At 38.2% G+C, this 12796-nt stretch overlaps 1 pseudogene; it reads right to left on the reverse strand.

Moving 5' to 3' along the window:
* Positions 1–2389: 2389 nt before the first annotated feature.
* Positions 2390–3058, reverse strand: LOC103087296 (proteasome subunit alpha type-2 pseudogene; annotated as a pseudogene).
* Between the last annotated feature and the right edge of the window lie 9738 nt (positions 3059–12796).

Raw genomic sequence — 12796 nt, forward strand, 5'->3', positions numbered from 1 at the left:
ATTGCCTTTTGGGATGAAACTTCTTAGTATGAAATCCATCTTCAATTGTGCATGAGGCCTGTGGTGGAGGAACTCTCTTCCCCTCTAAATCTGTTTATCCTATTAGCACAGATTAGGAAGAGGGTCCCAGAGACTGGGCTAGGATAGCCTGGAGGTCAAGGAGGACCTGCACCATATGGGAGTCCAGGAGCAGAACGTTTTGTCCAACCATCTATTCATCATCTCCACAACCAGTGTCTGCAAGCAGGTTTCAGCCAGAGCCACGGCTTAAGGGACCATACTCTTGGGAGAAACTGGCAGGATCTGAGCTTTTGGCCTGTCAAAATCCATACTGGCTGGCACAAGAACAGAGATTCCTTTCAAAATTGAACATGTCAGCCAAATTAATCCTATTAAACTCTAAATGACCCTTCATTGAGGAAAGCACATTAAGAAGATTGTTGCTATATTACAATTCCTTCTCTACCATAGAAATCTTCTTAGGAAAAGAGAATTTTTTGAAATGTCATAGAATGTCAGAGGTAGAGGTAGTCTTGAAAGTGTATAGACTGCCTTAGTAATCATCCCATGCAACCATTTTATTTTACAAATGCTTGGCATAAGGAGAAAGAAAATTCATCAAAATATGTGAATCACCTAAGGTTTTTTCCTTAATTGAAACATAAAATATATATAATATATTATATCTATAATTTGGTTTATGAAATAAAATAATAAATTCTGATGATTTTTAGTCCCTTAAAATAAATCTCAGTATAATCTAATCCAAAGCCTCTTCTAAGGATAACTTGAAATACCACTCCTGTGTTGATGCAAATGTCTACTCTGGCCAGACTGATCTTCTCTCCACCATTAGAATAAGCCTTACAAAGCATTTCTTTCTGAGCTCTAACCCACTCTTAATATATTTTCACAGGTTGAGTCCACTGTCTTCGCCCCTGTATTACTATACATAGCTTGACTTCCTTCTTCCCTGTGGACTTAATTCTAGGTTGAACTTTTAACATGGTAGAAAGTTCTCAAACTGCAGGTTTGGGGCTTCCAGTGTCAATCAGACTTTAGGAAAAACAAGCAAAGTCCAGCATGAGATACACTATTGCCAACTATCACTAATAGTAACATTACGGCTAATAGGTAGAGAGTGCTTAGTAAGTGTGAGACAACTTAGTAAGCGAATTACCTCATTATCATGGCACCTGATTTTATCTGGAGGTTGGTGATATTAAACTCTCCATATTTCCTACAAAGAAAGAGGCTCAGGGACTTCCCTGTGGCACAGTGGTTAAGAATCTGCCTGCCAATGCAGGGGACAAGGGTTCGAGCCCTGGCCTGGGAAGATCCCACATGCCGCGGAGCAACTTAGTGCGTGTGCCACAACTACTGAGCCTGTGCTCTAGAGCCCGCGAGCCACAACTACTGAGCCCACATGCCACAACTACTGAAGCCCACATGCCTAGAGCCTGTGCTCCACAATAAGAGAAGTCACCACAATGAGAAGCCTGGGCACCGCAAGGAAGGGTAGCCCCTGCTTGTCGCAACTAGAGAAAGCTAGAGCCTGCCACAATAAGAGAAGTCACCACAATGAGAAGCCTGGGCACCGCAAGGAAGGGTAGCCCCTGCTTGTCGCAACTAGAGAAAGCCTACGTGCAGCAACAAAGACCCAATACAGTCAAAAATTAATAATTAATTATTAATTAATTAATTTTTTAAAAAGAAAGAGATTCAGAATTAGGAAATTCTCCCAAGGTCACATAATTAGAAATAGTAGAACCAAAATTTTAATCCTAGCAGTCTGATATCAGAGTCCTCTCTCTTAACCACTATGCAAATAAACCTGCCTATAAACCTATGATGGACCATAGTGAGAGACAAAGCTGGAAAATAATTTGTGATTAGATTTATTGGGAGGTTTCAAATTTTGTGCTACAGGGCTGAATATAAGAGGGGCACCTAACCCAGCCTGGGGGGAGTTCCAGGAAAATTTCATAAATGAGTTTCCTTCAGAGCTGAGTTTTGAACAAAAAGTAGGAGTCATACACTATGGCAGAGGTGTTCTCTAATCAGTGGGAAGACCACTGAGGAAAGAATGGAGGTATAAAAGGGTGTGGGGCACTTTTTTAACAATTTATTGTGATTTATGTGTCATTTTAAAAATATCAGTCCATTAAACTATGTAGAAATAAGTATGCAAAAAGTTGACAAGACAAAGTATAATTTAGATATGTTTAAGTAGATAGATTGTCTGAAATTCTGGATTTTTCAGTCATTTTATTATTATGGTATAGGGCAGCTAAGTAATCCTTAACTTCAGCTGGAGTAAGACTTGTAAGCCTGGCTTCCAACTTCTATGTAATCTGAAGATTCCAACTTCTATGTAATCTTCCAACTTCTATGTAATCTGAAGATTCCAACTTCTATGTAATCCAACTTCTATGTAATCTTCTGTCCTTTGCCCTTCCAAACTTTCCTTTAGGATTAATTTGACTGTATGAGTGGCATCTTCAAGTTCCAGATCTTGGTTATGCCTTTTCTCAAGGAAATATTTCCCATTCACATAGTTCTTTCCCATTGATGTGACTTTCCAGGCAAAGTAAGGTCCAGATGGATCTGACTGAAATAAATATGGTCATCCCTCATTCCAACCACAAATAGTTAAAAAAAAAAAAAAAAAACTCCAAGTGGAGGCACACCACCTGACTGGGTGTATTCTTGCATCACTGAAGTTAAGCTCTGTACTAGCAGAATTGTGAGAATGGGTTCTCAGCAAACAAGATAGATTGTTGATGTAGTTTTCCAGCTCTGTGCACCGGCACTCTGAGATCTGGACTTATGCCACCAAATCTCTATGCTTGGCCATCACTTCCACTTTGTGTACATCTCACTCATCTTACAGAATGGATTTCTGTTTCTTCTCAGTTGCTGATACCACACCGTTTGCATCTATAATTCCCACTGAAGCGGCTCCTCCAGCTACAGCAGACAAAGCATATTCAATCTGGACAAGTTTTAGATACAGGCTGAATGCGGTCAGCGAAAAGCTATAAATGTGCCTCACCATCTTAACCTGGAGATCCCTTTTTTGTCGTTTATAGTAGCTTTATTCATAATTGCCAAAAACTAGAAACAACTCACATGCCCACTCATCAGTGAGGAAAGCAGAGTGAGTTCACTGATGGTTGAGTAGGCAGTTGGTGTGTATCAAAGGATAACATTAAAAACTCCCAAACCAGATACTGAAGATTAAATAATAAAACAGAGGAACGGAGGCCTTTCAAAAAGATAACAGTGCAAAAGTAACTACTAGAAAGTAAAACCTTCCTAAATATCAAAAGGAAAAAAAAATTAAAGAAAATAAACACATCACATAAAGAAACATGGAAAACAGTATAGTACATAGAAAATAATTTGAAAAAGTTAAGACTAAACACAAAAACCCTATCAATAAACGGACTTCCCTCACCTATTAAAAGAAATAAATCTCAATTATATTCACAGAGCAAGATCTAACTTTATGCTGTATTCAAGGGACACATGTAAAACAAAGCGATTCAGAGGTTTAAATGAAATGAGCAAAAATATACTAGGAAAATATAAATAATAAGAAAGCAAGTTTTCAGATTCTGATGTCTCAAATAAATAGAATTCAAGCCAAATTCATTAAAGATAACCAAGGTCCATATAAATACTGTTTTAAAATTCACAGAAAGATCAAACATCTCTGAGCATCAAAGCACTAAATAAGGTCGAAGCTAGTTTTATTAAGCAAAGCCACAGGAGGTGCAAAGAGAAAAGGAAACATACTAATAATAGGATATTTCCACTCTCAGTACAAGATAAATCAATAGACAATAAATAAATATATAGAAGACCTAAATAACATATTTAATAAGATAGCTCTTATAGACCTATACTGAACTTTAACCCTGATAACAGAAAACATATCTTCTTCTCAGGAGCACATAGTCTATTTACAAAAGTGATCAAATATTAGGTCACAAGGGAAACAATAGTAAGTTGCATAAGACAGAAAAATAACTCACTGATGACAATGCAATAAAATCAGTAATTATTAATAAAGTATTTTTTAAAAAGCTGAAAGACCCTTCCTCCTGGAAATTTGAAAGCTGCTATTTAACTGGCACAGGTCAGAGGAGACTAAGGAGATATGACAACTAAATGTAATGTGATTCCCTGGATTGGATCTTGGAACAGAAAGAACATTAATGGAAAACTGAAAAACCCAAATACAGTCTGGAGTATTGTTCACAGTATAGTGTACCAATATTGGTTCTCAGTTTTGACAGATGTACCATGATAACCTAAGATATTAACAACAGGGGAAATTGGTTGAAGACTATATGGGAACTCTATATTATCTTTGCAACAGTTCTGTAAATATGAAATCATTCCAAAACAAAAAGTTTGTTTTAAAATTTTTCAATTGAAAAACACTGCTCTCAAATAGCTATTAAGTACAAAGAGCTTTATAACCAAAATAACAGAACTTCTAAAAATTATTATATTATTTTTGACTCAGATATTTATTATTCTCTAAGACATGACCAATGCGCCTACTTATCATTCATAAAACCTCCAAAAATCTATTAAACTTTCTAATGTCTGTATACTGAAATCAGTATTACAGTCCATATTATTAAAGAATTATGATAGCAAAACTGAGTGCTTGAGAGATTTTGACATAGAGCCTAATATACAGGTAAGAGAAGCCAAAAGACTCACCGTTCCTCATTAATCTTTATAATTGGTTGAAATACTACAATTCAGAATCTGTGGGATAAATTTAAATCTGTTAAGAGAGGAAATTTCGAAGCCTTAAATACTTTATCAATACAAGAAAATATTTTTTTAAAGCTAAACTCCCAACTCATAAAAGCCAAAATAAATAAATAAATAAAAAACCCACCACCACTACAACAAAAAATAAACCATGGGCTTCCCTGGTGGTGCAGTGGTTAAGAATCCGCCTGCCAATGCAGGGGATACACGTTCAAGCCCTGCTCTGGGAAGATCCCACATGCCACAGAGTGACTAAGCCCATGCGCCACAACTACTGAGCCCGTGAGCCACAACTACTGAAGCCTGCACATCTAGAGCCTGTGCTCCGAAACAAAGAGTAGCCCTTGCTCGCCACAAATAGAGAAAACTTACGCACTGCAACAAAGTTCCAACACAGCCAAAAATAAGTAAAATAAAATAAATAAATTTTTTTAAAGCTTTAAAATAAATAAACCAAAATATAAGATAAGGAAATAAATAATAACTATAAAAATGAAATTAATGAGGGAGATGACAGAAAAGCAGCATATCTAATTAGTAAGACAAAATATTAATTTTTAAACAGTAACAAAATGAATAGAACACTAACTTAATTGTAGGAGAAAGCACAAATACACAAAATTAATGCATTGGGGGAAATAATCATTGAAATAGAAGACTTTTAAAATAAGATTAATTTGCAGACCTCTATACAAATACATTTGAAAAATTAGATGAAATGGATAATTATGTTGGAAAATACAGTTTTCCAAAACTGACTCAATAGACAGAGAGTTCAAAGAGATATATTGCTGTAGAAGAAATATAGAAAGTTTATAAATTGCTTGTGTAAGTTAAAATAAAAATAACAAAAAAAAAACTTTTGAAAAATTAAAAAGTTGAATTCTAGACTCCCCACCTATTCTGAAGTTCTTCATTTTGATTCATTTTATTTGTTTCCTGGTACTCTCTTCTGCCATTTCCCTCCATATTTTTCAGCTTGAACACTGGTTCAGAAAGAATTTTCTCATGTAAATTTCTCTTTTTTGGCTTCAATTCATATTAGAAGATCTTCCAGTAACTTCATCAATAATGTAATTTCAGTTTATTGGTCTTACATCTAATCCCAAATGGCAAATATAACTTTCATATGCCCTTCTGAAAATCTTACTGCTGCTTAAAATATTAATTTGTTAAAGGCTGGAAAAATTCAAATTCCAAACAAGAGACTTGGCTTTACATTTGAAATAGGTCTCTTCCCAATTGGACTTGATCAATGTCTTACGAACTATCTTTGAATTCAAACCTGTCATGTTTCCCTCTGAACTCCTCCTAGAGGTACCATCTGATCTCTCCCCTCAGACGCATTTCTCCTTCTCATAAACTGTCACTTGAGTGAGTAAACAAGTTTCTTTTTGGCATTTCCTCACTTTTGCCATCATTGTGATATTCGGTGTTTTTCTCTGAATTCCATCAGCCCTAGTGGAAATCACTGGCATGAACGATCAAAACCATTTATGTGGTTCACAATGAATTAAAGTAATTCTTATTTTAATGGGAATAATAAAGTACTGAATGACCTTTGTTATCAAATGATAAAAAATATTGTTATTGATTATTCTTTGATTATTTGATTATTCTTTGACTATTCTTTCTTTTGAGTTTGATTATGTTTTTGTTGAGCCAGACTCTAAAGAAATAATGTTGGGGCTTCCCTGGTGGCACAGTGGTTGAGAGTCCACCTGCCAATGCAGGGGACACAGGTTCGTGCCCCGGTCCAGGAAGATCCCACATGCTGCGGAGCGGCTGGGCCCGTGAGCCATGGCCGCTAAGCCTGCGCATCCGGAGCCTGTGCTCCGCAACAGGAGAGGCCACAACAGCGAGAGGCCCGCGTACCGCAAACAAAACAAAACAAAACAAGAAACAATGTTAATTGGACCGGTGCTATTTTTTCATTGATATATTTCATGCTGTCAGCAGAACTTAAAATTTTAAAGAAAATCAAGCTTTTCTTCTAGAGGAGTTATAATGAATGTACAGATAACTCTGTATAAGATTCAGTTGAGACTGTGTCTTTTTAGTTGCAAAGAGGAAAATACAATTATTTATCATATTTTCTTAAATATTCTCAATAGAATAAAAATTTAAAGATGCTAGAAAGTGTCCTGGTTTTATCTTTCACTCCCCTCTGCTATCTCTCTTCAATTTCCTTCTTTCTGTGACTTCTCTTTTCTTTTAGAGGTTAAGACAAATTTTGTTTTTCATCATTATCTTGGGTTAAGTTCAGCTGGGAAAGAAATGAGAAGCATAGGAGTTGATAAGCATAAAAATTCAATTCAAATAAAACTGGCTTTTGCATTTTTCAGTCTTCAAGTAAGAGTCACAGTTAGGTTTGACAGGGGCGTTCATTCTGCTGCAGTGTTGATACCCACTTCTTATTCAGCTAAGTATATCCTGTGTGCCAACCACTGGGAAGGGGTGTTGCTGGACTCTGGGGATAAAATGGTGAGAAAAACAAGATAGAAACCTGACCTCACAAAGTACAGAATCAAGTCAGAAGATTAATTAAATAATCATGTAAATTAATGTAAGTTTGGAGCATGCAAGAAAGGAAAGGTAGGTGGCAAGATGAGCACATATTACAGGGAGATCTGGAGCATTCCATCAGGGTCAGATGAGGCTTCCCTGAGGAAATGGCATTGTGGTTGAGAGTTGAAGATGGGTGGTAACTAGGCATGGGGTAGAGGATGAGCAGAGTATTCGGGTAGGGGAATGGACTGTACGAACCTTCTGTTTTCTGCAGAAGGTTGGTGTAATAGGAGCCATAAGAAGTGCTTCATAATATAGCGTCACAGGAATGCATCAGTCATTTTGAGGGAAAAAATAGAAAAATGGGTCACAGTACTTAGCACAGAATAAATACTAAATAAACTTGGGCTTCTATTATTATCATTTTCCATTTCAACATGCCAACTCCCACCTCTCTCCACAGCTGCAGCTCTCCCAGCCTGCTTCCAAACAGCTTCCGAGGATGACAGAACTGTACTCTCAGCCCCCAGGCGAGAACCCCTTGCGATGCGTATTCTAAATTCTGTGACATAGCAGAAGTCTTCCTTGAATACATAAAGTTCATGTATTGTTCATTTAGCAAATACGTGTTAAGCAAGTATGTGATTAACAATAAAGACAGCTAACATTTGCTGAGGATGTACTCTTGTGCCAGGGATATCTTATGAGTTGTGAGCTCTTCAGAACAATTTTATGAGGCAGGAACTTTTGTGGCCATCATTTAGCAATGGAGGACAGAGAGGTTAAACAATTTCTCCAGGGCCACATACCTAGAAAGTGGCAAGGCTGGACTTGGAATGCAAGAAATCTGTCTCCAGGATGTGAGAGCTCCATACTGTCTCTTTGAAGACAGACAAGTCATTTGCTCACCTAGAGCTTACAACCTACTTGGAAAGAGGCAGGGAGGTGGTAGAAATTCAATAAACAAGTAAATGAATAAGCTGGATAACTGCCATTTGTGATTAGTCTTACAAAGCAATTAAACTGAGTGATGTGATGAAAAGGGATTAAGGGTGGGCAGGGGAACACTGATTTAGAAAGAGTATTCAGAGATGACTTCTTGAGGAAGGGGCCTTAGAACTGATACTTAAAAGATGGAAAAGAGACAGCTCTGTGAAAAGGGGAAAGATTCCCAGCAGAGGAAATAGCAGGTGCAAAGATCTTAAGGTAGGTCAAGATTGGTGCATGGGAGGACTTAAGGAAGCCAGAGAAAGAAGATGAAAGAGGAGGGAGATAAACCAGATCATGTAAGACCCTGCTGCCATGATGGGAGGTTTGAATGTCACCTGAAAAACACTGGGAAGCCAGTGGACATTTTAAAACAAGAACCAGGGTAAAAAGATCTGGTTAATATTTTTAGAGTTTCACATTAACTTTCACAGTGGAGAATAGATTATAGGAGTCAAGAATGAAAGAAGAGGGCTTCCCTGGTGGTGCAGTCGTTAAGAATCTACCTGCCAATGCAGGGGACATGGGTTTGAGCCCTGTTCCGGGAAGATCCCACGTGCCGCGGAGCAACTAAGCCCGTGCACCACAACTACTAAGCTTGAGTTCTAGAGCCCATGAGCCACAACTACTGAGCCCACGTGCCACAACTACTGAAGTCCGCGTGCCTAGAGCCCATGCACTGCAACAACAGAAGACACCACAATGACAAGCCCGCGCACTGCAATGAAGAGTAGCCCCCGCTCACGGCAAGTAGAGAAGCCCGCGCGCAGCAATGAAGACCCAACGTAGCCAAAAATAAATAATATTTTTTTCAAAAAGAATGAAAGAAGAGAGACCAATTCAGAGCTACTGCTGTTAACCCATTGAGAAGTGGCGATGGTTTACATTAGAGTATTGACATTGGACATGGAGAGATGGAAATAAAGATATAAATTTAAAGTCTTACTCATGAATTGGATGTAGAGAATGAGGCCAGGGAAACCAAAGATGACTCTTAGACATTTTGGCGTAAATAACTACAAATGGTGGTCCCTCCTAAGGGAGACAAGGAAAGAGCAATTTGGGAGCAAAAGGCATGAGTTCCACTTTGAATATGAAGACTCAAATACCAATCAGGTCTTCAAGTAAAGGTGTAAAGCACAAAGTTGTATATGCAGTTGGACCCTAGGGCTAGAGAAAGAAATGTAAGAGTCATCGACATGTATGGTCTACAAAGCCATAGAGATCCCCCAAGAGGGTAAAGAAGAGAAGAAGGCTTAGACCATAGTTCCTCGGTATCGCTGGCTAGTTCACCATCCCTTTCTGGGTCTCAGATTCCCTACCAGTTCAATGGAAGCAAAGCAATAATGATACATCCTGTCTCAGGCTGAAGGAATTCCTTTTATTCCTTCTTGATCATTCCTCTACATTGCTGGCAAGTAAGGAGATATTTTTATTCTTTTCCCTAACAGGTTCTCAAACAGGTTGAAAGATTGATGAGGGCTTTGGAGCAAAACAAAGAATTATTCTTAGAACACAGTTCAATTTTCCTTCCACTGAATGTGGCCTGCAGATAAAGCTCCAGAAAAGTCCTTATTCATTTTCCTTTCAGAATGTTTATGATAATGGAGCCAGGGATGTTATTAACTTCTTTATGTAAACCTGATGAACCTGAGTGACATTCCATGGCTCTAAGGAGTAAAGAGGCACAAACCTCTGTATTTAAACCACATAATCATACCTGAAAACTCAGTTTCAGCACCAAGATTTACAAGGACCAAGCAGGTGCTTTTGTCAGTCAATCAACAAGTATTTACTGTGTGCCCTTAGGGTGCCTGGTAGTGGATGAGACTGTTTTTGTGAGCCAGCAAGTGGGTTCTCTGCTTTGAGAACAGAAATTTAATCTCTTTTTCATCCAAGCATTTCCCTTCAGCTTTTCCAATATGCCCTTTTTTTGTGAATGACTAACAGAATAGCTCCTGCAAAGGCAGCCTGCAAATCACAGGCAGAGGCCCTGAGAGGAAAGATGACTCATCTGCACCTGACATCAAAGCCTCTGCTCCTTTCAGAGGAGTAGGAAGAGAATGGTAATGGCCTGGGTAAAACGACCCAGATGCCCTCACGCGTCTGTGTGGGTCGTGACGGCTTACTCTTCCTCCACCTGATGATGATTTCAACCCAAAGAAAGTTTAAGCTGTGAAAGCACCAACTTCATTGTCAAGTTGACTGGAAAATTAAAAACAGGAGTTTTTCTTCCTGTCAAGTAATAGCCAATCTTTGTTGTGAGTTTTTTTCTCTTTGGAAAATGCTGAAGGAATGCAGTCCCTTTTCATGGTGTGTTTTGTATTGATTTGTGTCTTAGTTCAGGCTATTATATCAAATACCACCAACTGGATGGCTTAAACAACAGATGTTTATTTCTGGGATATCCAAGGTCAAAGTGCCAGCAGATTCGGTGTCTGACCAAGACCACCTTTCTGGTTTGCAGATGGCTGCCTTCTTGCTATATCCTCATGTGATGGAAAGAGAGAGGGCTCTGGTCTCTTCCTCGTTTTATAAGGACACTAATCCCACCTGGGGGTTCACCATCATGACTTCATCTAAGCCTAATGAAGGTCCAAAGGCCCCACCTCCGAACACCATCACACTGGGGGTTAGGGCATCAACGTTTGAATTTGGGAGGGACACAAACATGCAGTAAATAATAATTTACTTACAACGTATTAAAAGCGATCATTTCCAGTTTGCCTTTTTCTTCCTGATTTCCAAGGACTTTACCAGGTTATGCACAGAGCCATTCCACTATTTAATCATACTTATTCAAACAGAGGTTCAAGTGCACCAAGTAACCCCTGGGTCACAGTTCAACAAAGCTCTGACAATAGTCAAAAAAGTCAAACAAATGTGCCCCTGGAAACTTTCTGGCCATATCACAGTTCAGCCCCCTTTGATATTGGTCCTGGGGCCTCCCACCCAGGCTGTGTCATTGTTTAGTCCCCTGGGTCATCTGATCTATTCTAAATCCTTCTCTTCTTTCCAGGGAAACTAGATATCTAATTAACAGATCAAGCCTAAATTGATGATTGTTAATGGGTTACTTGGTGTTCCTCTGAAATCTCCATTCAAGTAACCGTCCACTCCAGCACCCACAGATCACTTGATTCTCTGAATTTCTATTTCATAAAGGTCTTTGCCACGCCTTTCAGCATTTTTTGATATACTACTAAGTTTTCATTGTAACTTATCGTTTGTTTTGTGGCTCTTGAGAGAGGTAAACTTACTTTATCGTCACCCTAATTTTTCTTTTGTTCTTTTACTCAGAGCACCCATCACAATGCTTTGCACTAAAAGTTCACCCAATAAGAGTTTTTGAGGTTAAATATAATTTACATGGTGGTGACCTCTGGAACTATAGTCTAATGGCATAAATCTAATAGCAGCATTTCAGATATTATAGTAAGCGGGTAAGAAAGATAATTCAGGGTAAGAAGGACTTTTGGGACCTCTTAACATATCCACATATACACTGTTGATGTGGGAAACTAATTAATCTGATGCTAGTCCTGCCCCAGCTTAGGCCTCAGTGTAACATCGTCACCCAAATTCACACAGGACTGATTAGTAACAGAAAACCAGTTGTTAACATCATGAGAGAAAGACCTAGCCTATGCACGACAAGACTAGCAGAGGACACTTCCTAGAATACAAGTTTGCTAAGGAAAGCAAATTACAACAAAAAGTAGATGCCTGATGAAGATCGGATAAGCGTTAAACAGAGATATTCTCAACAAGCTTTGGAAAGCTGATGAATTGCCCTGTTCTTCTCTAGACGGATAAAATTTTGGTCTCTTGAAATTGGAACCCCAATCTTTGGGCAATGCCTAGAGTCACCAAGACCAATTCTTGTTCTCTGACTCCTTTTTCTAAAGTTTATGTAAATCTGTATCTTCTGAATTCTATATCTGCATTTTATTTCAAAACTCTCTTCCTTTCCCCCTGTTTTTAGGGGGGTCATTGCTGTGCTGGTTATTACTATTATCACTCTCATTGAGACTCTGACTAATAGACCCCTGAGGAACATCTGCCTGGTAGCCTCTAACCCTTTGTATTCAATATTCAATCTGGAATGTCCCAAGTTTGGGTGTGTGTCTAGAAAGTGAATCAGTTACAGGAGTTCATCCTAAAGAGATCCAAACTCTCAGCATCTACTGGGGAAAAAAGGAAGAATCATAAATAATTACTAGAGTATATATATAACTGATTCACTTTGCTGTACAGTAGAAACTAACAACATCGTAAAGCAACTACACTCTAACAAAAATTTTTAAAAATAATAATAATAAATAAAACCACATAAGATAATATCATTAAAAATACTGCAATTTTTCAATTCACATTCAAGAAAACAATAGTATTCTAGCTATATTCATATATCATCCACGTAAGTATCTTCATCATAAAAAAATTATTATTAGAGATCAGAAAAAGACAGGTGGTTCATGGTTATTATACGGGAAATCTTTAG

The sequence above is a fragment of the Lipotes vexillifer genome, unplaced genomic scaffold, assembly GCF_000442215.2.
Source record: "Lipotes vexillifer unplaced genomic scaffold, Lipotes_vexillifer_v1.1 scaffold517, whole genome shotgun sequence".
NCBI classification, from domain to species: Eukaryota; Metazoa; Chordata; class Mammalia; order Artiodactyla; family Lipotidae; genus Lipotes; species Lipotes vexillifer.